This window comes from Corvus hawaiiensis, chromosome Z (assembly GCF_020740725.1).
Source record: "Corvus hawaiiensis isolate bCorHaw1 chromosome Z, bCorHaw1.pri.cur, whole genome shotgun sequence".
NCBI lineage: Eukaryota > Metazoa > Chordata > Aves > Passeriformes > Corvidae > Corvus > Corvus hawaiiensis.
The window spans coordinates 63,784,517-63,806,327 of NC_063255.1; the positions used below are offsets into that span (position 1 = coordinate 63,784,517).

Here is a 21,811-nt window from a genome sequence, read left to right on the forward strand (position 1 = left end):
TTTTGCAATGAAGGTTTTAGAGAATAGTTAACTTTTCCATGATGGGTGGTATCTGTGGTGTATTTTGCAAACAACAAGGTGCATTAGAACACGTTTCCCTTGGTCTTGCTCAGGGAGGTTCTTTTATTGGCAGGGGGTTTCCTGAAGCTGCGTTTCCCCCCCCCAAGCTGCCCGCGCCCTTGGCTGAGACAGTGGCAGTTGTGGCGGAGGAGCCACAGTGATGGCCAGAATTGTGGCCGGGGCCGCAGCCAGAGGTGGAGGGGCTGGGACCGCAGCTGGAACCACAGCCAGAGCCACGGCCAGATGGGGAGAGGCCAAAGCGGTGGGTGGCCCAGGCCTCAGAGGAGGGGCCACTAGGTCCACATCCACCTCTTCCCTGCCTCCCCACAATGGATCTCTCTTCCCATTCTTTTTCCCTTTTTTCTTTAAAAGTAGTTTATGTTCTTTAGATCCCTGTAGCTGTTTATTTTGTGATATAACCATAAAAAGCCTTGCATAATCAAGTTCTAAGAAACAGTGGTCTTTACGAAAGCGAGATATCAAATCCAATATTAATTCTTCATGTAGGATACCAAACTCAGGCCACCTCTGATTGTTGTTTAATTTATAAATTGGCCAGATTAGTCTTGACAGCCTAATCAATTCTGGTTTTGTACAGAATCAATGTTTGCCAGTCAATTTTTGCCAGTTTTCTATTACTAAGCTCCATGGCAAACTTTTGGCTATTTGAGTCTCTGTACAAGAAAAATTACCACCCATTGTTTATGCTTATAAACAGGAAAGATCACAGAAACAAAGCAAAGCAATCTGACTACAGACTAATAAGCTAAGAGAGAGACAGAGAACAAGGAGAAAGGCTCAAACCCATGAGCTTGGACTTACCAAACAGCAGCCTAAACCACTACACCACCACTGGCTGTGGACCAAAATAGTCTCACTGCAGTACTAAGTTCTCACGAGCTAACAGCAAATGAAGGAGGAATCAACAAACTAGAACCCCCTTGGACCATATGAGTCCCTAGACACACCAAACAAAATTATAAGAGATCTCTTAACAGCCAACCCAGGTGCTAATAACAAAATACCACCCTTATTCACTTACATGCGTCTGTGCTGAATCTGGAGAATTTTTGGGCTCTTGGGCTCTGATGCCTTGTGGACTGTTGCAACTATCCCCCCCAAAATGCTGACAGCAGTGGGGGAGCTGAGCTGGATCTTTTTCAGTCCAGAAGATTTCCAGAAGCCTCCTTGTCCAATCTGGGGTGCCTAAACTGATGCCTTGAAGTAGCTACCTGAAAACAGAGGCTAGAAAAGATAAAGAGAATAAAAGTTGGTATTTATTTGAAGTGCCTTCAAAGGTACACACTGGGAGAGTAAAGCCTATGAGGGGGTCTACCCAAGATGGATGCTGGGTCACGGGTTCTTCACGCTTTTATAAGTTTGGGTCATTTGCGTATCAGGGTTAATTCTCCAATTATAACTTTAGTTAAAGATGTCATTACCCCAAGTTTGCCCCTCCTCTTCAAAGGCTTTTAGTTTATACATTTTGGAACCTGGGACAATTGAGGTGTTCTTGATGAGCAAACCTAGAGAAGCTTTTTTTATATCTAACCACCATGAGAGAACAGAAGCTAACAGGCCCCACAAAACGTCAGAGTTACACATTAGGCAGTACAGGATTTGAAAAATATAAAAGTTAAAGCCTAAGGCATCAGAAATGCAAATCTTGGATCGTATGTGTTGAATTTCCTGTAGTAAGACAGTCCCTAGCCCTTATAATTTTTTTTTTTTGTAGATTTCATATACTCTGTTTTAGAGCAGTTTTAGTTCCTTGTTGAATCTTAAATGTCACTTTATATCTTGTAAAGTCTTTAGCCATTTTCTGTATTGCTGCATAATGAAAAATAAATCAGGGACTGAGGATCATGTTGTTTTAAGTGATGATACTCAGTCTCCCATATAAGGAAATATGTGATCACTAGTTTGACACTTTATTCCTGCTGCTACTATTTTCATAAAAATAATTTTTATTGGGATTTTGTTTGGTTTTGGTTTTGGATTTTTTTAAAAATACAAATCTATTATTCCTAAAACAAGAAAATGGAAATTAAATACCATAGACCTCTTCAAAGGGACTGATGGGAATAAATAGTTACAAATGTTATGTTTAGAATTTGTATGATCATCATATTTGCTTGAAATTTGGAAAGTTTGGTTTCATTAACATAGGTTGATTTCACATAGTTTGACTTGAAAAATAATAATAGTTAGGAATCATAAAAATGAGCCTACTTTATGAAAGATGCAAGTAGAGCATAAGCTCTTTGCAACAGGAGAAATAGTCTGTCTTTTAAGATCATCACCTTTTGTCCTTCTCTACTACCCGAGCATGCTGTGTAGAGTAGTTTTCATCTGTGATTAGGATTTTCCTAGGCCAGAAAAAAACTATAGGCTTCCTAGGCATGATGCTTTGTTTGTATCCTTGTTGGAGACAGTGAAATCTTTTTTCCATGTAAGATTGGGGCAACTCAAGACATTTGCATTAGACAGTAATATTTTCAAACATCGTACAAAATGAATATCAAAGCACTTTGACTGCTAAAACATTCAGCAGCTCCTGGAATAGGAGGCCGCTAACTATCAGCCTAAAAACGGTAATTATCTGAACCTAAGAGTTTATGTTTAATGTCAACATGTTACCTGTTATGCTTTCTGAATCATTTTCAGTGCATCTAGAAGGAAATATTTGACTGCTCAGTTGCTTTTGTACCTATCATTGCACTATCAGATAGCACATTCACTACTTGTAAAAATAGTCAGTTTGTCTACCTGTGTGTGTACATATATGTAATCATTAACTAATTGTGCAGACTTTTTTTCTTACTTTGCAGGTTCTGTTGGTCTGCAATTAGACTGGGGAATACAAGGTATTTTTTTTTTTTTTTAACAATATAAATGTTAAATGAACTAGTCCTTTAAAGGGGGACAAGGGCAAGGGGGATGGGCTTTGGGTGCTGAGCAAAGAGTTGTTTGTTTTATGTGCAGTGTAACATGCAAGATTCTGGAAAAGTTTATGTTACTAATAGGCTTGATTGTGACAGCTCATATTAAATTTTTAGGCTAACCTACATAAAAGGAAAGTTACTAGTATTTTAATTGAATCACATGTATTCTTGATAGTCTGCGATTTAAACTTATTCATCGAAATAAGTTCCTCATTCTTTGGAACCTAAATTCCAAATTTTTTAAGGAGACAGGAATGTGTGCCTCTAGGGTTTTTCATGACCCATCATAAATTGCACTGAACTGACAGGTCCTTCAAAAAAGAGCAATGCTGGGGTTGAGAAAGAAAAAACAATCAGGGTTTTGAAATTTAAAAACAAATGTTAAGATAGCAAGAGTAGCTTTGAATTTCATCAACTGGAATTCTTTTTTTCAAGTACTGAAGAGAGAAATTTTTTGTGTATTTTGTTCTATTTCCTTACCTCTGTCCATTATTCAAAAATACTGGCAAACACAAATAACTCCAGTCAGCCACAGAATGCGCAGCTATTGTGGTGGGAATTAAAAATAGGAGTCTGAAAGCTGATCTTTTGCTACTTACATAGTGGAATCTTGGAGATTGCCTTAAAAGGCTTAGACAAAGCTGTGCACAGCAATTGTACTTATCTTTGTACTGCCAGAGGATTCTTAGGTGATGTGCTGCCATGTTCCCATTTATTCTAATACTGTAATTACTGTAGAATTTGGATCAACTGTAGCAATTATGTGTGTGTAAAGCATCCTTTAGCAGCTTTGACAATAGGATTCACTACAGAGAGTCTAACCTTAACAGCTGACAGAACCTATACCATACCATAGAATTTCTAATACTACTATCACTATAATTACGTTGCTAAAACAGGCAAATAATTTTGTGAAAGTAATGAATATGAAGGAAAAGGTAGAGTTTCTCAGTGTTGGTGTAAAACCAATTTTAAATTAATATCTCAATAAGGTTTGAAATTTTAACAACAATATATTTAATTTTAACTCTTAGTCTTCTGTGTCAAGAAAGGTGGTTTATGATGACAAAGTGTAAATGTTTCAAACTCAAAATATAGCAGAAAAGTGAGTTGCTGACAGTGATTTGTTTCAACCTGTTGAAGAAATATTTTCCCACTAGTTTCTAGCCAAGAGCTATGCAAATATAAATTGATATTCAAATAAACAGCATAAAAATTGTTATTAATGTACAGTGCCCTCCTAGATATTTATTGCTGCAGTACAACTTCTGATTTGTATGAATCAGGTTTCATTGTAGTTTATTAGCAATCAACGATGATTATTTAGCTCTAGTGTTTGTAAACTATAATTCATCATCCCCCTATCTTTTATTTATGAGACAATGTCAAATGAAAGAAGCAAATTATATATTGTTATTGTTAGGAAGTGCTCTGCACTCTACAGCATGTTAACTTTGCCATGAACCATCAGTGTTCAATGTTCTGCTCTGACTACCATGTACATCCAATCTGCCTTCATCTCACACAGTGGAGAAAGTTGACTTTTCAGTGGAGTCTCACATTCTGGCAACTGTGAGTCCAGAAACAGCTCTAAAAAACCCCGACCCATTAAGGTCAATGGGAGAAATGCCATTTATATCAGGGAAGCCAAGATTTTATCCCTTCTGTTGTCTGTGTTGATACTTTGGTTGACACCTGTGCTAAGCAAATAGGAAGCAGAAGAGCATAGATTCCTTCTGTTCATCCTTCTCTCATGGGGAATAATCTTCAGCACAAAGAAAATATTTGAATGTTCTGAAATGGAACTGTTTAAATGCTACTTAGTCCATTTTTGCAACAGTCATCCTAAAGTAAAATATTTTAAGAAAGGGAAAATGACAGTAACATTTTCTCTAATGTCATTGCATCTGTTACTGAGGAACAGTTATAACTACTAGGAAAGTTGGGCATTTTCCTTCTAGGTTTCTTAAATTCCTATAATGACAGTTACATTTAATTATCAGATTCATACTAATTTAGTATGAAAATGACACAACAAAAAGCAGTTGCAAAACAAATGAAAAGAAAATCCAATAAATGGAATTAAGGAAACCAGAGGTGAGCATATATTTTATAAATAACATGTAAAAGCACTTTGTACCATGAGAAGTTATATTTTCATTCATGGTTATTAGTGGCTCCAGTATGGCATTACTGTGTAATAATCTAATTGTTACTCTCATAGAAGACCCCCATTTCTTATTAAAAATTGCTTTAAAGCAATTCTCTACCATCCTTAGTGTAAAAAAAAGTAGTCATATTAATGCAAACAATATTTTATATATGAATATTATCATATTATTATTAATCATAATATTAGTGTGTATATGGAGTTCTGATTAAGTTAGTTGTAATGGTCAAAAATTGTATACAGGAAATATACATTAAAATTAGAAATTTAACACTATATGATGTTTTAATTTTAATACGTATATTATGGTGAAATAGCTTGTTTGATAGACCTTATCATTGGACTCAGACAAAATTTGTGTTTTAACTTTGCCCATACAATTTCTTTTCAAAAGCTACTAATGTATCTTAATAGTAGCATGATTTCAGGGACAAAAAACATGAAATGAGACAACTATAAACCTTCTTCATACTAATAGTGATTTGTAGAATTCATTCTAAAAGTCATCTGAAGTATGCAGGGCAAAGGAAGGAGATATGAATTTTCTGATGAAAAGCACTATGCAGGAATATGTAAGATTTGTTATATAAATGGTATGTTAAACTAAGAATGCATTGGGTTTGCAATTTCACTGTCTTTTGTTTGTGTTCTCACAATACAGTATTTATTTGCAATCATGAATGCTACTTCCTGATTCATATGTTCTTGGCACCAACTAGACCTCAGACACAGCAGTATTATTAGAGCTAAAGTGGGGCATGCAATACAGGAAATTTAGTTAAGATTTTCTGAAATTTAAAGCACGAAGAGTCTGTGAGCCAGAAAGCCTTATGGATTAAGATTATCCTGCTTTTCAGTTGAATGAATCCCTAAATGATCTTAGGTTTTTGATCATATATATCTCTCTCTCATGGTAATTCTGAATCCTGTCCTGCTTCTTTTCCATCTTCACCCAGCAGGCACGGTTTCTTTTGAAGAGCACTGTCAAAACTTTTAGTTACGTTGATTGCATCAGCCACACTTTGCATAAAACACAAATGCCACAGTGCATCATGGAGAGGCTGAGAGACCTCTGGTGTACTAAATAGGGTTTCTAGAGTTTTGCCCTGGCAGTAGAGACAGTGGCTTGCCAGTCAGCAGGCACTGTAAGTAACTCCAGGTTGCATTTGTAATGTCACAAGAGCATTGTGCTTGTCATGTGAAATTATTAGTGACAGTTGATGAGAAACCTGAAGTGGTGAAATGATTGAAAGCACACTTGTGATCATATTATCAATATAAATTAAAATTGCCCATCTCAACTGACTTTTTCTGCTGTCATGTACTGTGCACCATTTCCATGGTAATGAAACATTTATGCTGCTTATGCTAGCTTTAGATAATGTATTCCTCTCAGGTGTATGTTTTTTATTGTCATCCATTTTACTGTATGAATGCTGATGTTGTAGGTGATTACAGATGTGCCATAATCCTCATTTTCCACAAATAGTCTCTCCCTTCCCACTCTTGGTACTCAGGTATTTATAGCTCTGTCACAAAGCCATTGATTGAATGGTGTAGATGTCAGTATATTCAGTTTCTTTGGAAAGACTTAGATTAATTGATACAGACAAAATAATATGAAAGATGTATCTAATACAGAACATTCATTCCTAGACTTCAATTCTTTATAACTAATGTATTTTTAATGGACCACGCAATTTAAATGCACTCTTTCAGAATGTTTATTTAGAAGTTAGTAGGAAGACTAAATATTTAAAATAGCCAATATTTTATGATACATACCTTTTTATTTTTAAAAATATGTTGATTAAACTCACCATTGATGACACTGCCTGACTGTCCTGAATCACCTCCCTGTCCTCTGTATGCCTTTGTACATCTTCTATGAGGATCTGTTCCATGATCTTCCCAGAGAGAGGGGTGAGGCTGACAGGTTAGTAGTTCCAGGGTCTTGCTTTCTACCTTTTTAAAAGATGGGTACAATATTTCCCCTTCTGCTGTCAGCGAGGGCTACACCTGACTGTCATGCTTTTAAAATATCATGGAGCCTATCTTGTCAACCACATGAGCTAATTCCCTCAGGACTCCGGGATGGATTTCATCTCGTCCCATAGACTGACATACTTTCAGGTTCCTCAGGTAGTCATGAACCTGATCTTTACTTACAATGGGAGGACCTTAGTTCCCCCAGTCCTTGTCTTGTGGTCAACCCACTTGAGAGGTGTGGGAAGTGACATTAGCTTCTGGAAGTTGCCACGGAAGACTGAGGCAAAATAGTTTTTGATTACCTCAGCTTTCTCATCCAGTTTTACTCACTGGGTAGCCTTTTTTGACCTTTTTCTGGCTGACATACCTGTAGAAATCTTTCTTGTTATTCCTTGGGTCCCTTGCCAATTTCAGCTCCAGATTTGCCTTGGCCTTCTTAATCCCATCCTGACACAACGAGGCTGAGTCCCTGTACTCTTCCCAGGATGCCTGTTCATGATTCCACTGCCTGTGCATTTGCTTCTTGCCTGCTAGTTTGACCAGAAGTTCCTTACTCACAGCCATGTTGGTCTCCTTCCTTTCTTGCCCAAATTTTTGTTCCTGCGCATAGCTAATTCTTGCATTCTCGCTGCTTCTTTGTCAGTGAGGGTGGTTTTCCAGGGTGGTTCTATTGACTAAGTTCTTGAAGAGCTGGAATTTTGCTTTTCTGAAGTTCAGGACATTCATTTTACTCTTCACCTGACACGTATCCCTCAGGATGGCAAAGTCCACTGATGCATGATCACTGCAGTCCAGGCTGCCTCCAATCTTGACATCCCTGATTAACTCACACACTGGTGTGATCACCACTAGATCCAGTATTGTGTCCCCTCTGGTTGGTATGTTTATCATCTGGCTTAAGAATTTATCCTCCATGCATTCCAGGGGTCTCCTAGATTGCCTGCTTCTGCCATGCTACTTTCCCGGCAGATGTCAGGGTGGTTGAAATCCCCTCACAGGACGACAGCCTGTGAGCTGGAGCAAAAGGGCTTTGTCAGTAGGCTCTTGGTGTAGAGGGCATCTCCTCCACCCATCCTTTCATCCCTGTCCCTTCTGAATGCCTGTAGCCTTTGACAGCCACACTGCAGGCATGAGATTTGTCCCACAAAGATTCAGTAATATCAACAAGGTCATAACTTTCCGGTGGCTCCAAGCTCCTCCTGTTTGTTTTCTGTGCTGCGTGTATTGGTGTAATGGCATCTCAGCTGGGCTGAGACATGTTATCTTCTTAAAGGAACATGCCTTAATTCCTTTGAGATATTTCCCTCATATTTCCCTCTTGGTTTCTGTTACCTCAGGACCCCTTCCTCATCTTCATAAGACTTGAAGCGTGGTCCAGCGTGACTAGCACAACTCAGAGTCACCAACGCGGTGCCCTCACAAGCACTCTGTCCCTCTAATTTTGGTCTGTCATTTCACAACTTGCCAAGAGCTATATTATCTCCTCCCCCACATGGCTTTAAAGCCACGAAGCCATATAAAAGTAGACAAGGCCTGTCTTTTCTCCCAGTGTCACTGCCTGCAACACTTTTGATCTACTCCTTTCAGCCTGGCAGGGGGAGGATGCAGAACACACAGATCTGAAGTTTTTTCTGGTGTCTGCTCCTGTCTCAGTGGAGGCAGACCACGGTTCCAGCACTCTATCTCATCTTTAGAGTCCGTGATACTTCTTAACCTTTCTACCTACTCTCTCAGCTTTGTCACCAGGCAGACCAGATTAACCACCTGGTCACACAGCTGTTATCTCTATTACTGCTCCATTCCAGCACCAGGCTCTGGCACTCCCTGTGGCCTGTAACCTGGACAATTGCATGTTTTCATGGGCACTTCATTTGTGTCACCACATCTTCTCTGGTGAATGCTGAGGACATGGTTGGCCATCAAGTGGAAAACATTGCTGTGTTTCTTCCAAGGACGTGGTGACCACCAGCTGAGATTACCTCTACTGCTGGTGGGTGAGTGCTCTCCCTCGCTGTGCAAACTGACACATGAACTGCCACACCACACACTGTTTGCCTGCTCTTCTCACTGTGGTCCTGTTCACTCACACTCACCAGAGGCTGCTTTTGAATCACTACAGGGTGTCTGCTCTTGCTCCTCTCCTGGCTTGTGCAGAAGAGTCAAAACTGCCTCTCCTCAGGGCTTCAGTGCTTTCCACTCATGGGTCTTGAGTCCCTCTCTCATCACTAATTTCAAGGTCTTGCTTCTTTCTCCCTGCAGTGTGGTCTTTGGCTCCAGACCATGTCTGATGGAGAAATTTGCCTCAGGGTCTTCACTGAAATGTGTTTAATACTGCAAACTAATAAAAGAAAAAAATTCTTGATACATGCAAACACACATAGTCTTGCAGTAAAAAGGAATGAGACATATTTCATGGTGTCCTATGTAAAAGATTCATATTACTTTCAGGACAGCTACAGCTGTAGCTGTGCTGTAAGTTTTGAGAAAGACAGAGAAATTCACATATGTGAATTTTAACTGTTCACTTTTTGGATATTGAGCAAATCTTCTTAACTTGCAAAACTCTTTAAACTAGAGGGAATTTACCCCTTACAAGACAAAGTTATTAGTTACTCTCATGTTTTCCTTGGTGATTTTTTTCTTCAGTAATGTTTAAGCTGTAAAAATGATAATTTGTAATAAAGATTGCTGGCCAAAATATGTTTCACAACCATTAAGCTTCCCTCTAATTTTTTTCCATCAACATTTCTTCCTTTTTTTACAAATGTCAAGTAGTTCTATAAGAGAATTTTATAGCCTCCAAATATCACATTTTTATAAGATTGTAAACTCCATCTTACTGTAAAAGAAATTTATTTAATGAGTAATTTTTTTCTGAGTCAAAAGTAATTTATTTGATATTAGTATTTAATACCTAATACTGTAAGGCATAACAGGGGGAAATTAACAGGACATTAGCTTCCAAAACTTGAAGTCAAAGAATGACTGAAGTCACCAAAGAAAACACACCATTGATGACCAATCCTTTGTCCTCTGCATTTATAAAATCATGGAAAATAAATAATATTTTATTAAATTCACACATTTCAGTTACTAATACTACAATTTTCAAAATAAATTATGATAGCTCAACGGAATTCTAACTTTTAATGGGACTATTTAAGAGAATGTTGAACTTCCTGTTTTATGAGAATGTATGCAACAGTCTTTACCATGAACATAGTGTTAAAACTCTTAAATACCAAAGCTCAGTTCTGTTTGAGCATGTTTGAGAAATTCATCAAAGGGAAAAAGATAAAATCTCATAAGATCATAAGGAAGAACCTAAATCTGTTAGGGAAAAGGGAAAAGATAAAATAGGATGATGCATAAAGGCTGTAAAACAAATCAGGACTAACTCAACAGAAAACAAGCTTCCACTAAGTATTTTCTAGAAATGGGACAAAGAGGAGGGAGGTTGTGATAGAAAGTTTCTATTATTCTTAATACGAATAGATGAAAATGCATTTCTTTTAGAATTTAGGCATTATATGGGAGAAAAAAATTTGCCTCATTCAAATTTTTGCTATTTCCCTAATTTTTGAATTGTGCTTCTTTGAAATCAAATACCAGCTACTGCATGTTTTTCATTTTTATTTGTCCTTAACTTTAATTCACAGTGTAACAAACTGATATTAGAGAAGCTAAGTCTTTTGTTAAAAGAGACTTATTTTACATTTCCTATGAAGTACAAATAAATAAAAATGGAAATTATTCTCTACTGGTCTCATTTCAAGCTTTCCCAATCAAACTTTTTGTTTTGTTCAGTTAGAAAACTAGTAATTAAGTTGCATGCACAAACATTTAAGTCAGCAGGTTAGATTTCTAGTGTTCTTTTACTTGAAGAGAGAAATGTAAGGGGAGTCCAAAAGGATACTGGAGCTACACTGCTGAATATCTCTGGAATTGTCTCACTTTTGACCCATCTCAATGATTCTCTGATTCAGTCTTCAGTTTTTGACTAATCTTACTACTTCTTTTCTTCTTCTCCACCCTTCTACTAGGCCCTAAAATGTTACCAATTTGTACATGTACTTACTACAGCAGTGAATATTCAGTGAGATGCTGATTCCCATCTCATCCAGTTTCAGTTTAACAATGCAGGGTCTCTCCTTTTTTGTTCGGGTTTTCTCTCTCATGTGTCTCTTCCTTGAATATTGGGTAATAATTTCTGTGCTTACCACTTTCACCTCCTGCTTTTCCTTATACTACAGAGGCCCTTTGCAGTCTCTCCAGAACATCCCAACTTTTATCCTTGGGGAATGTGCAAGATCTCCATTATGACGAGATATTTTGCCTTTTTCTCACTTAAATTAATATTTTCTTTTTTTTCACCAAAATCCTGGTACTTGCATTAGCTGTTTCTTCTCTTCAATATTAAAGAGAGACATCTGCGTCCTTTCCCCGTCCTGCTTAAAGTCTTTATGATTAATCTATAAAAAAAGTACACTACTCTTTTCTCCCTCACTACTGCACACAGTCCCTCTCTGGGTCTTGTTCTCTAAGGAATGACACTACAAAAGTCATCAAAATACAGTCCCATGGCCCAGTCATGGTCAAAAAATTAAGTGTATTTTTGGATTTGTATCATTAGGTGTTGGGCACAAATTTTCTTTTGTCTCCATAATGTTTACCATCTTTTCTCATGCTTATGGTACCCTTCTAATTAACAACAGCAATAACATCAAGACTTCCCTGTATTCTTAGAAGAATCTTCTGACTTCTTTGAAGCATTGTAGTTAAAGAATCTGTGTTCTCTTCTGCACTGCACCCATCGTCCTTAGTATGCAGCTGATATCTTTTCTGGGTCATAAGTTTCAGGAGCTGCAGCTTAGTGTTTTGGCTCATACTTAGGGTTCATTATATGACACTAGATTAAATATAACAACGTTTTTTAACATTTTCCAGGCTACAGAGACATAAGTTACAAATAACAGCCATGGATAATGAGGCAGACCTGTTGATAATTTAGTAAAGGGAATAGAAAATTTTCTCTTGAAGGAGAGAAAATGTTTAACAATTGCATTTCCTATTCTCATTTGCTGTTCTGCTCACCATTGTTGCTGCAACAATGTTCTTGAAATTGAATTTTCTGTCTGTGTTATTAAGTGTTCCTGTCCAGTAGCTGTGAGATATATCTGCAGCTGGTGGAAATGGATCAAACAAAATTGTGAAGCGTTATGCCACAGTGACCATCTACCTCAGTTTTGTCTGAAGTAGACAAGGAAATACAAAAAGTTTAAATGTAGGAATCCATTATGTAATCCATTTTGTCATCCTTTACTTTTACCCTTAAATGCAGAAAAGCTTGTAGACTTAATACCAAAAGAATATGTTCTTACTTCATTAACAGTATCAAAATGCATTTTGTGGTTGATTCTCCTAATAATACTTTGCACAATGGTTTCAATCTACAGCAATGTATGCATTTTGATTTCCTAAAATTCAGCCAAATAAGCAGCAAAATAACTTGTAAATTTATCGATTCAGTAAAAGTAACAGGTCAAGTATGTTATTTGGTCACTCTACAACATATCATATAGCAAACTTAATTTATTGAATTTTCCAAGCTGATGAGCTGTAATTAATTATTATTTTATAAAATAATTATACGTTATTTCCTCTACTGAAGACACAAACTTGATATAATAGATTACACATTATCACTAGTTAAGACACATGTAAATACTCATTTCTGTTTTAGAAAGCCAGAACATTCACTCATAAGTCAAACTTGGTAAAGAAAAACATTCACATTACATTAAAAAAAAGTTTATTTCCTTCACTGTTTTTCTATTAAGAACTATATGGGATTTATCTTTCCTTATAACTGTTTCAAGGGAGAGCCTTGTTTTTTGTGGCCTGAAAGGTTTTGTGGGTAGTTGTTCAGTCATTTCATGTGATGTAGAATTTATTTGATAACTAAATTTCACACTGGTTTTTTTTTCTTTTGTTGGATAAATTTTTTCTTCAAAGTGCAAACATTATTGTGAGACAGTTCTTAATAAGAATTTTTAGTTCTCATCCCATAATTATTTTTTCTGTGTTTTCAAAATAGGATTAATCAAAAAGATGTTTTATGTCTAAACATTGAAGTTCATGTAACATATAAATGAGCAATTGTGACATCTAGTATATCAAAATATGTTTTTTTCAATTTATTAATGTGCATATATTTAATTTCTGAAAACTCTTTGTCATTAGTTATTCTATATGGGTTGAAATGTGTCACACTAAAAAAAGTGTTAAATATATTTTAATACACCAGATTTTCTATTACTTTTTTATAGGAAGTAAACAGTATTACCGCAGGCCTGGTTCCTACGGTATATCACTGTGTCCCGCAGCCATAGGGAGGAGGAGGAGGAGAAGATCCAGCAGGCAGGAATTGTGCAGCAAGATTGATTTATTTAATTATTTTACAAACTCTTTTATAGACTTTTTTCTTCATAGTCTAATTGGACAAAGGACCAGCCACCCCTTGGGGGTGATTGGCCAAAATCCTAAAACATCCATTATCAAAATATTTTCTACTATACCATAAACAAGACTTTTCAAGGTTGCGGGTGGCTTGGTTGTTTACATTCCCTGCTACCTCTTCTGTGAGAGAGAAAAAGTCTCTCACAGACTTAGAAAAATAACAAGAAGATCCTCACTAACAGCATTTTTGTACCTACAGACAGTATCATTTTTTTCTGCTATCATGGGTTGTGTATAAGAAAAATGGTAAATCAGGGAACATGAAGTCACTAACAGGAAAGAAAACTATTTCCAGGACACTTCGGGTGTTTTTAAACAAATGGGTTACAGGATGATATCTTGTGGACATATATGTAATTTTTCGGTGGTAATGATTTTAATGAAAATAAAATGGGGTAGGAAAACGGTATGTAGAATAGGAAAGACAAAACAATAAAAAATTTTTAAGCAATGCAAAACAGATTAGGCGCTGAAAAAGTGAAATCATTGATGTAAGCTTATTCTACAACCTGCAAAAGGCACACCCACTGAAGATACAGGGAGACAATATGTATAGCCCTATTCCCTGGTTTATCTCCTCTCTCTTTCACTACATAATGACATATTCAGAGTCCACAAATTAGGTCTTTCTCTTAAATCAGGTGGACAGTTCATAAATATATAAATAAATGATATAACATTTTTCTTCCTTTTTTTGTCTTACATTAGGAAATGCTTGTTTACCCAAATAAAGAATTCTTGGGAATGTCTAAGGTTTTTTAAGTATCTAGAAAATTCATAGAGGTATTATGAAGTTCCAAAGGTTCTAATATAGCAATCAGCCACTGTTTCTGAATATTATTCAGCAAATTAAATACATACATTGACCTAAATTTGTGGAACTTAAATTGTCCACTTAAAAGACATGACATGTAATCAAATCCATTCTCCTCCTACACAAAGTATTTGTTTAATCTATTGCATGCAATAATCCTATATAGTTTCCATACAAAATTTAAAAAATCTTACCTTCCTGAAGAATTCAAGGATGGAACTACTATTGCTGCTATCATTTGGAACTACTATCATTTGGCAAAGACAGTAATATTGTGGATCCAATGACACAGGAATTTGACTACAACATGATCTAAAATGGTTCTATATGAATCAAAATATATATAAATGTGATTTTTGAAGACACAGTATGATCTAAGGTCTTACTGGGACTTTGGGGGGAAAAATTCAATTTCTAGATTTCCTAGAGCAAAACAAAAGCATCTGTACCTACTAAAAGGTAACACTGAGTCTTGACCTGAACTGAAGAAAATTACTTCTGTATTGAAAGAAGAGGAGATAATTGTTTGTTGGTTTTTTTATCACTAGATTGAATTTAAGCATGTAACCCCTGTCTAAAACTCCTGAAAGTGTTTGAGGGTTAGAAAGTCCTGGAAGGAAAACATCCATGATTAAAAGGCATACAAGGAAAAGGTTTTGTCATAAGTTTATATATGTTTAGTACATTCTAAAATGTATTACTTATATCGTACATGGAAAATCAAGCCCCATAACCTGAAAAATGTCAGTTAAGGTTTCCTGTAAAACCCAAATTTGAACTGGTTCAGCGTGTGTAAATGCATATGTCATGGATAGCACTTGGTTACACACTGACGTCTTTTAATCACACTTTTCACAAAGGATGATTAATTTCGTATTTCTTATCTTTTGGCTAACAATACAAAACACTTACAGTGTAAATTGCAGAAATGTAAGCCATCTGTCTGACAAATGTGTTTAGTGACAGCTCTGCTCTGAAGCTATACAGAGCTATAAAGCTCTATGATGAAAAAATAAACCCGTGGGCATCAAAAATCAATCACTCAAAATTAGCTGATTCTTTATAATTTTGCCTATAAGCTCTTTGCCTCAGTTTCCCTTGTGTAAAATGATAATTATATTGCCTCATCTCATTAGATTATTCTGAACAGCTGCTAATTAATATCAGTAAAGATCTAAGATCTTTCAAAGAAAACCTCAGAAAATTCCATAGGATAGTTAATTATTCTGCCTGCCGAGAAAAATTTGAATAATTTTCAGTAACAAAGGGCAGTGAATAATATACTGGAAAATATTGAATAATTGCTCAACAGATAACAGCTGGATATAATTAATTGCAAGCTTTTTCATCCCTGAATATACTTTTAGAAAAATAAACAAGCTTCTGCATATCTGGGTAAAAGGTATATATTTTTTTTCTCCAATTATAGAGCTGGTTTAAAAAGGATACTCTGTCTCATGCAAAGCTTACTTTAAAATAAATACATAATGGCATTCTTAAATTTGCTTCCCTGACTTTGCAACTCTCTTGTTTCATGAAGTAAATTTTTGCATGCAATATTTTAATGAAATGTTCATAAAAAAAAGAGTAGTGTGTTATACAAGACATGTCCGCCTCACTATTGACTAATGATGTACCCAAATTTCTCTTCCACCTTTCTAAGAATTAATGTACCTGCCATTGTGAAAATTTTGGCATTTTTAGAAAAGCAGCTTGGACTAGTAATTTTTTAATTTTTTTTTTTTTTTTTATGTCTTTGCATGAATTTCATTCTCCACTAATGTATGCTTCAAATACACATGAATACTAGGACTGAAACAAAAATCTTTGGTATTTTGTTTTTAAACAAAAGTGAGGGCGTAGTTATCAACATCAGGAGTGTTTCTGTTCATCAGTGAAATAAAAAACATCTCCTTGCTGTTTTTGTCATTAATAATGATTCAGGCTTTCATGAGACTCCTCATGCTTTATGAGGAATAGTATTATATAACACTATAAGAAAGCAAGATTTCTAAAACAGTGTTATCTGAAATGATGTAACAGTACTAAATTCTTTTATTTGTATGTATTATGAAAAATGTGTTATAAACTAACAAAATGCTAACAAAAATTTATGTAAGTGGGTTTTTAGCATTGCTTTTAGTAAAAAAAGTTTGTATCTGCAGTGTTCAGGAAAAAGTCCTGTAATTTTTGATTTAGAGAAACAGTCTGACAGAGAAAGACTTAGATGAAAACAATTAACTTATCAGCAGACCCTCTTGGGAAATACTGTCATGGAAGAGTTTACTAAGGAGTGGGGCATACTGTACCAGAAACAAGCCTTTCGACCAAGACCAGGGAAGTTTATAAAATAAATTTCTGTGCCTTAATTGGAAGACAATAGCTTGATACAGGAAGTAATGAATCAAATTCTTTGGGGGTATGTAGAAGTTCAGACAAGATGATTAGAAAGGTTCCCTAGGGCTGAGAAGTTTTTGAACTATTCGTCAAAGCACAGAGCTTTAACTTCAGTGTGTGTTTCAGAAAAATATTTTCTAATAAGTTGTAGAGTAGATTTTGCAAGAGTACTTAAGTATACTTTGACACTCCTCCCATGGAGGCAGCCTGATACTCACTGAAGCAGCATTAAGTTCATACTGAGTGCTCCTGAGTGCTCTACCTGAAGGAGAATAATGAACATTTGAATAGTTAATTTAGAATTTAGTTGTCATATTTATTCTGCTTGTAAACTTACAGCTATGCTGATTTTGAGGATTTCAATTGTATGTGCAGCATGGTAGTACTATAAAAAATAACAAAATATTTCCATGTTGGAGAAAACTTCCCTTGTAATAATATCTTACTGATCTAATATCACGAGAGACTGATGATTAATAGAAGGATAAACTGGAATGGGAAGAAATTAGTCATCATGTAAATTTACCAATGTTTAGTTATGTTTTTTCTTTCTAATCAAATTAACTTAGTCTTTTGAAAAAGCAGTGCCCTCAGAATCATCAGAATGAGAAATAAAACACCTACCAAATTTTTTTGAGAAGATGAATGTGTTACACTTCCTTCTAGGATAAACATTCAAAAGAAGATGAGGGAATATATCTACGAAATATTGTTATAAATTTAAACAGTTTGGATTTTCTTCTGATCCAGTATCAGACTTTGTTGCATGCCTCTTTCCATCAACAATATCTTGTTTTTACCAATCCTAAGATTTTTTGGTAAAGTGTTGGTTTCAACACAATTCTAAAAGAAAAGTAAAATATAAAATTGCATATAAAGTCCATAATATTATGCTTGCTTACATTTTCCATTGATGCATCTTTCATATTTCTCTAAATAATAAGAAGTTGTGAAATACTGGTTGCATGGTGTAGCATGTAGTGTTTTCTGTATTTTTGGGATTCTTGGGTTTTGTTGCTTGTGATTTTGGGGTTTTGTTTTTTCTTTTTTTGCATTGTTTTGCTCTCCTTTTAAATTCACTGTAAATTCCTATACTTAATTCACTATACCTAGAAGTTTAAAAATTCTTCTGATAAGTTAGAAGCCTCAGCTCTATGCATTAACCTCCTATATGTTAACATGACTACATGGCTGGTCTATACACAATAGAATGGTTAATCTTCTCTGGAACTGTTCTTGTTAGAGCTTGAATTAAATATTTATATATTTATTTATAATTATGTTATTTATATTAGTTTATTTTGTTATCTAGTCTTTGAACAACCTGTTTCAGTTCATTGGGGTTTTAGCAGCATTCAGAATATATACTCATGAAAGATTATTAAAATTTAGCTGAAAATATCTTGAGTTTTTCTTAACATTTATTGCAAGGTTAAATCAGAAGTTTCAAGAGAGTGTGTGACAGGAAAAACTTACACAGCAACTAACAGATCCTTATCTATCTTTCCTTTATTAGATTATAGTCTCCATTCAAAATTGTTTCTGATGCTATCTAAATCAGATTGCCAAACTTATGGGAGGCCTAAGAAAAGATTGTGGAAACAATTCTAATAATACCTCTCTCAATAAACAGTACACATTGGACTTCAGAGTGTTTTGTCCCAAAAAAAAAGTATCACTTTTGGCAAAATTGGTGTCTTTTATCTTATTTATCTGTGAGAATGAACCTCTGAGTGTCAGAGGTCACTAAAAATCACAAGATTTTGGCATCTATAAATATTTTTCTTCGAGGCTACCAAAGGGCTTAACCCAACTTCCTAAAAATGAGTTGGTTATTAAAATGTTGCAAAGTTACTTAGAAACCCGAAAATAAAAAATAAAAATAGAAAATAAAAGACTTGTAAATAGAAAATAAAAGACCTTACACATGTTCACCCCTAACTAAACCCTAAATTTTTCAGAGAGCTTTTCAAGTAGTATACATCTTATTACTTGCTTTGGGAGAGGCAAGCAGTTTCCATCTCCCAGTTTCCTTTATTTGACTGAGTTCCAGAAAGCAGCAACAACACACATGGCTCTGCAAAGCAGGGTCAACCAATTGCTACAGGATGATATGGGCCAGGCAGGGCAGATGCCAATCGACATGGCCAACTCCAGCTGAGCTGGTCCATAATGGTGACCAGGATCACTGGAAGCCTCATAATCCTAGGGCACATCCACAGTGACAAGGCAGGTCAAGCCCTTGGATCAGCATCAGATTCTGGATGAGCAGTGACAAGGCCAGGAACTGATGAACAGAGGACCCTCCCTCTAGCTGGGAGCAAGTACAGGAGCCACCCCTTGAAAGCAGTTCCCAGTCAAAGGACTAGAGGAGCAAGGGATCAGCACAGCTTCTTACCAGAGATTTTTTTCAAAGAGTTCTTTTCAAGGCTAAACACCTGCATTATTATTTAAGCTGGCCCTAAGCCCAGGCATACAAATCCCTGGAGTAAAAAGAAATGCACTCAGGGACCTGATACTGAGTTTACTATTTATCAGCACCTTTCTTTGGTACAGCAGTTGACAGTGCTTTCCAGTTCCATCTGCTTCTTATACCTACATCTAGTTACATTTAAAATTTTGTCATTTGCAAAATATGAGACAAGAAAAACAAGTGAGTTGAGCTAACACTTGCTGACAAAAAATTTTAACAATATAGTTATGAGAGTCCAGAGAAGGACAATGAAGCTGGTGAAGGGGCTGGAGCAGAATTCTTACGAGTAATGGCTGAGGGATCCTGGAGAAAAGGAGGCTGATATTATTGATCTCTACAACTACTTCAAACAAGATTGCAGTAAGGTAGGGGTCAGTCTCTTTCCCCAGGTAAAAAGTGACAGAACAATAAGAAATGGCCTCAAATGGTGCCAGGGAAGTTTAGATTAGATATCAGGAAAAAAATCTTCCCAGAAAAGGTGGAAAAGCACTGGAACAGGCTGCCCAGGGAAGTTATAGAGTCACCATCTCTGGATGTGTTGAAAAATCATGGGGATATGGCACTTGAGGACATGGCTTTGTGGTGAATATGCTGGTGAAGCTAAGTTGATGGTTGGCCTTGATGATCTTAAAGGACTTTCCAACCTGAATGATTCTATGGTTCTATGATTCTGTTAATTAAAACTCAATTATTGGTCCAATTATGAAACACTAACATAATTTTCTTAGTAATGTGCTGTTCAAATTTTGTTGCTCAATTTTTGTTGTTTAAATTCACATAGAAATGTCTCATTAATACTATAATTTAAATTGCTAAATCAGCAGCCTTTCTAGTTTATTTCCACTGATCTTCAGGACTTGTCTAGCCACTGCACATACAGAGCTGGACTTCCAACCCATTCAACAACAGCCATTTGGCCCCTGCATCCTTGCTAAATCAGTACAAAGAAAGCTGAGCTACAGCAAGCTCAACCACATCCTGTGACTCTTCATTATTAACACACATACAGGACTATCATGTCTTCATATTTTGTCTTTTATGTTGCATTGTGGTGCAAGAAAAATAAGACCCATCAACTTAATTTAAATTAACATGAAAACTTTCTCCTATTTAAAGCTCCCAACAATGCTTCCTTGAAGTACTGCTTAGTTTTTACTTAGAATCATAGTGTGGTTCAAGTTGGAAGGGGCCCTTAAGGACCATTTAGTCCAGGCACCCTGCCACAGTCAAGGACACCTTCCATTAGACCAGGTTGCTCAAAATGTCACCCAGCCTAGCTTTCAACTCTTCCAGGGGTTGAGGGTCCACAGCTTCTCTGGGGCACTTGTTCCAAGACTTCACAATTCTCATAGTGAAGAATTCTTTCCTTATTGCTGATCTAGATCTAACCTCTTCCAGTTTAAAGTCATTCTTCCTTGTCCTATAAGTACATGCCCTCATAAAATGTCCTTCTCCATCTTACCTGTAGGCCCCTTTAAGTACTAGAAGGCTCTAGTAAGGTCTTCCCAGAACCTTCTGTTCTCCAGACTGTTCCAGCCCTTTGATATCTTTGTGGCCCTCTTCTAGATCTTCTACAGCATGTCCATGTTCTTGTGCTGGGAGCTCTAGTGTTGGAGACAATACTTCTGGAGGGGGTCTCACAAGGGCAGAGTAGAAGGAAAGAAACACCTCCGTGACCAGCTGGCCACACTTCTTTTGATGCAGTCCAGGATTTTTTGTGTTTCTGGGCTACAAACACATATTTCTGGATCATGTTGAGCTTCCCATCAACCAATAGTCCTGAGTCCTTCTCTTTAGGGCTTCTCTCAATCTATTCCATGACTAGCCTGTATTTGTGTTTAGGATTGCTCAGACTCAGGTGGAGGACCTTCCACTTAGCCTTTTTGAGATTCCTGAGGTTCCCATGGGCCATTCTCAAGCCTCTCAATCCCTCTGAATGACATCCCTTCCCTTCAGTGTGTCTGAAGGTATGCTCAATCCCACTGCCCATGTTGCCAATAAAAATGTTAAACGGCGGCATCCCAATACTAGCACCTGAGGAACACCACTGGTGTCCATTTGGACATCAAGCAGTTGAACACAAGTCTTTGGGTGCAACCATTCAACCAATTCCTTGTTCACTGAGTGATACATCTGTCAAACCCACGACTCTCCAATTTAGAGACTAAGAGGTTATATGGGACAGTGTCATACACTCTAAACAAGTACCAGTAGACTATGTCAGTTGCTTTTCCCAAATTTTTCGAGCATGATTTGCCCTTAGTGAAGCCTGGCTGGCTGTCACCAATCACCTCCTTATTTTCCATCTACCTTAGAATAATTTCCAGAAGGATCTGTTCCATGATCTTGCCAAGCACAGAAGTGAGAATGACCAGCCTGTACTTCCTCAGGTCTTCCCTTCTCATCTTTTTAAAAATGGATGGATCTTTCTCCTTTTTCAGTCC

The 21,811-nt window shown here is 36.4% G+C and overlaps 1 protein-coding gene across 50 annotated transcripts in view; it reads left to right on the top strand.

Annotated features, from left to right (window-relative positions):
- Positions 1–21,811, top strand: part of PTPRD (protein tyrosine phosphatase receptor type D) — a 1,183,457-nt gene that overhangs the window by 521,689 nt on the left and 639,957 nt on the right. For 49 of the 50 annotated variants that reach the window (XM_048291456.1, XM_048291457.1, XM_048291455.1 and 46 more), the window contains one exon: positions 2,892–2,927. The exons of the other annotated variant lie outside the window; for it this stretch is intronic. The gene's annotated coding sequence lies outside the window, so the exon portion shown is untranslated. The remainder of the gene's footprint in view (positions 1–2,891; positions 2,928–21,811) is intronic. 50 annotated transcript variants of the gene reach the window in all.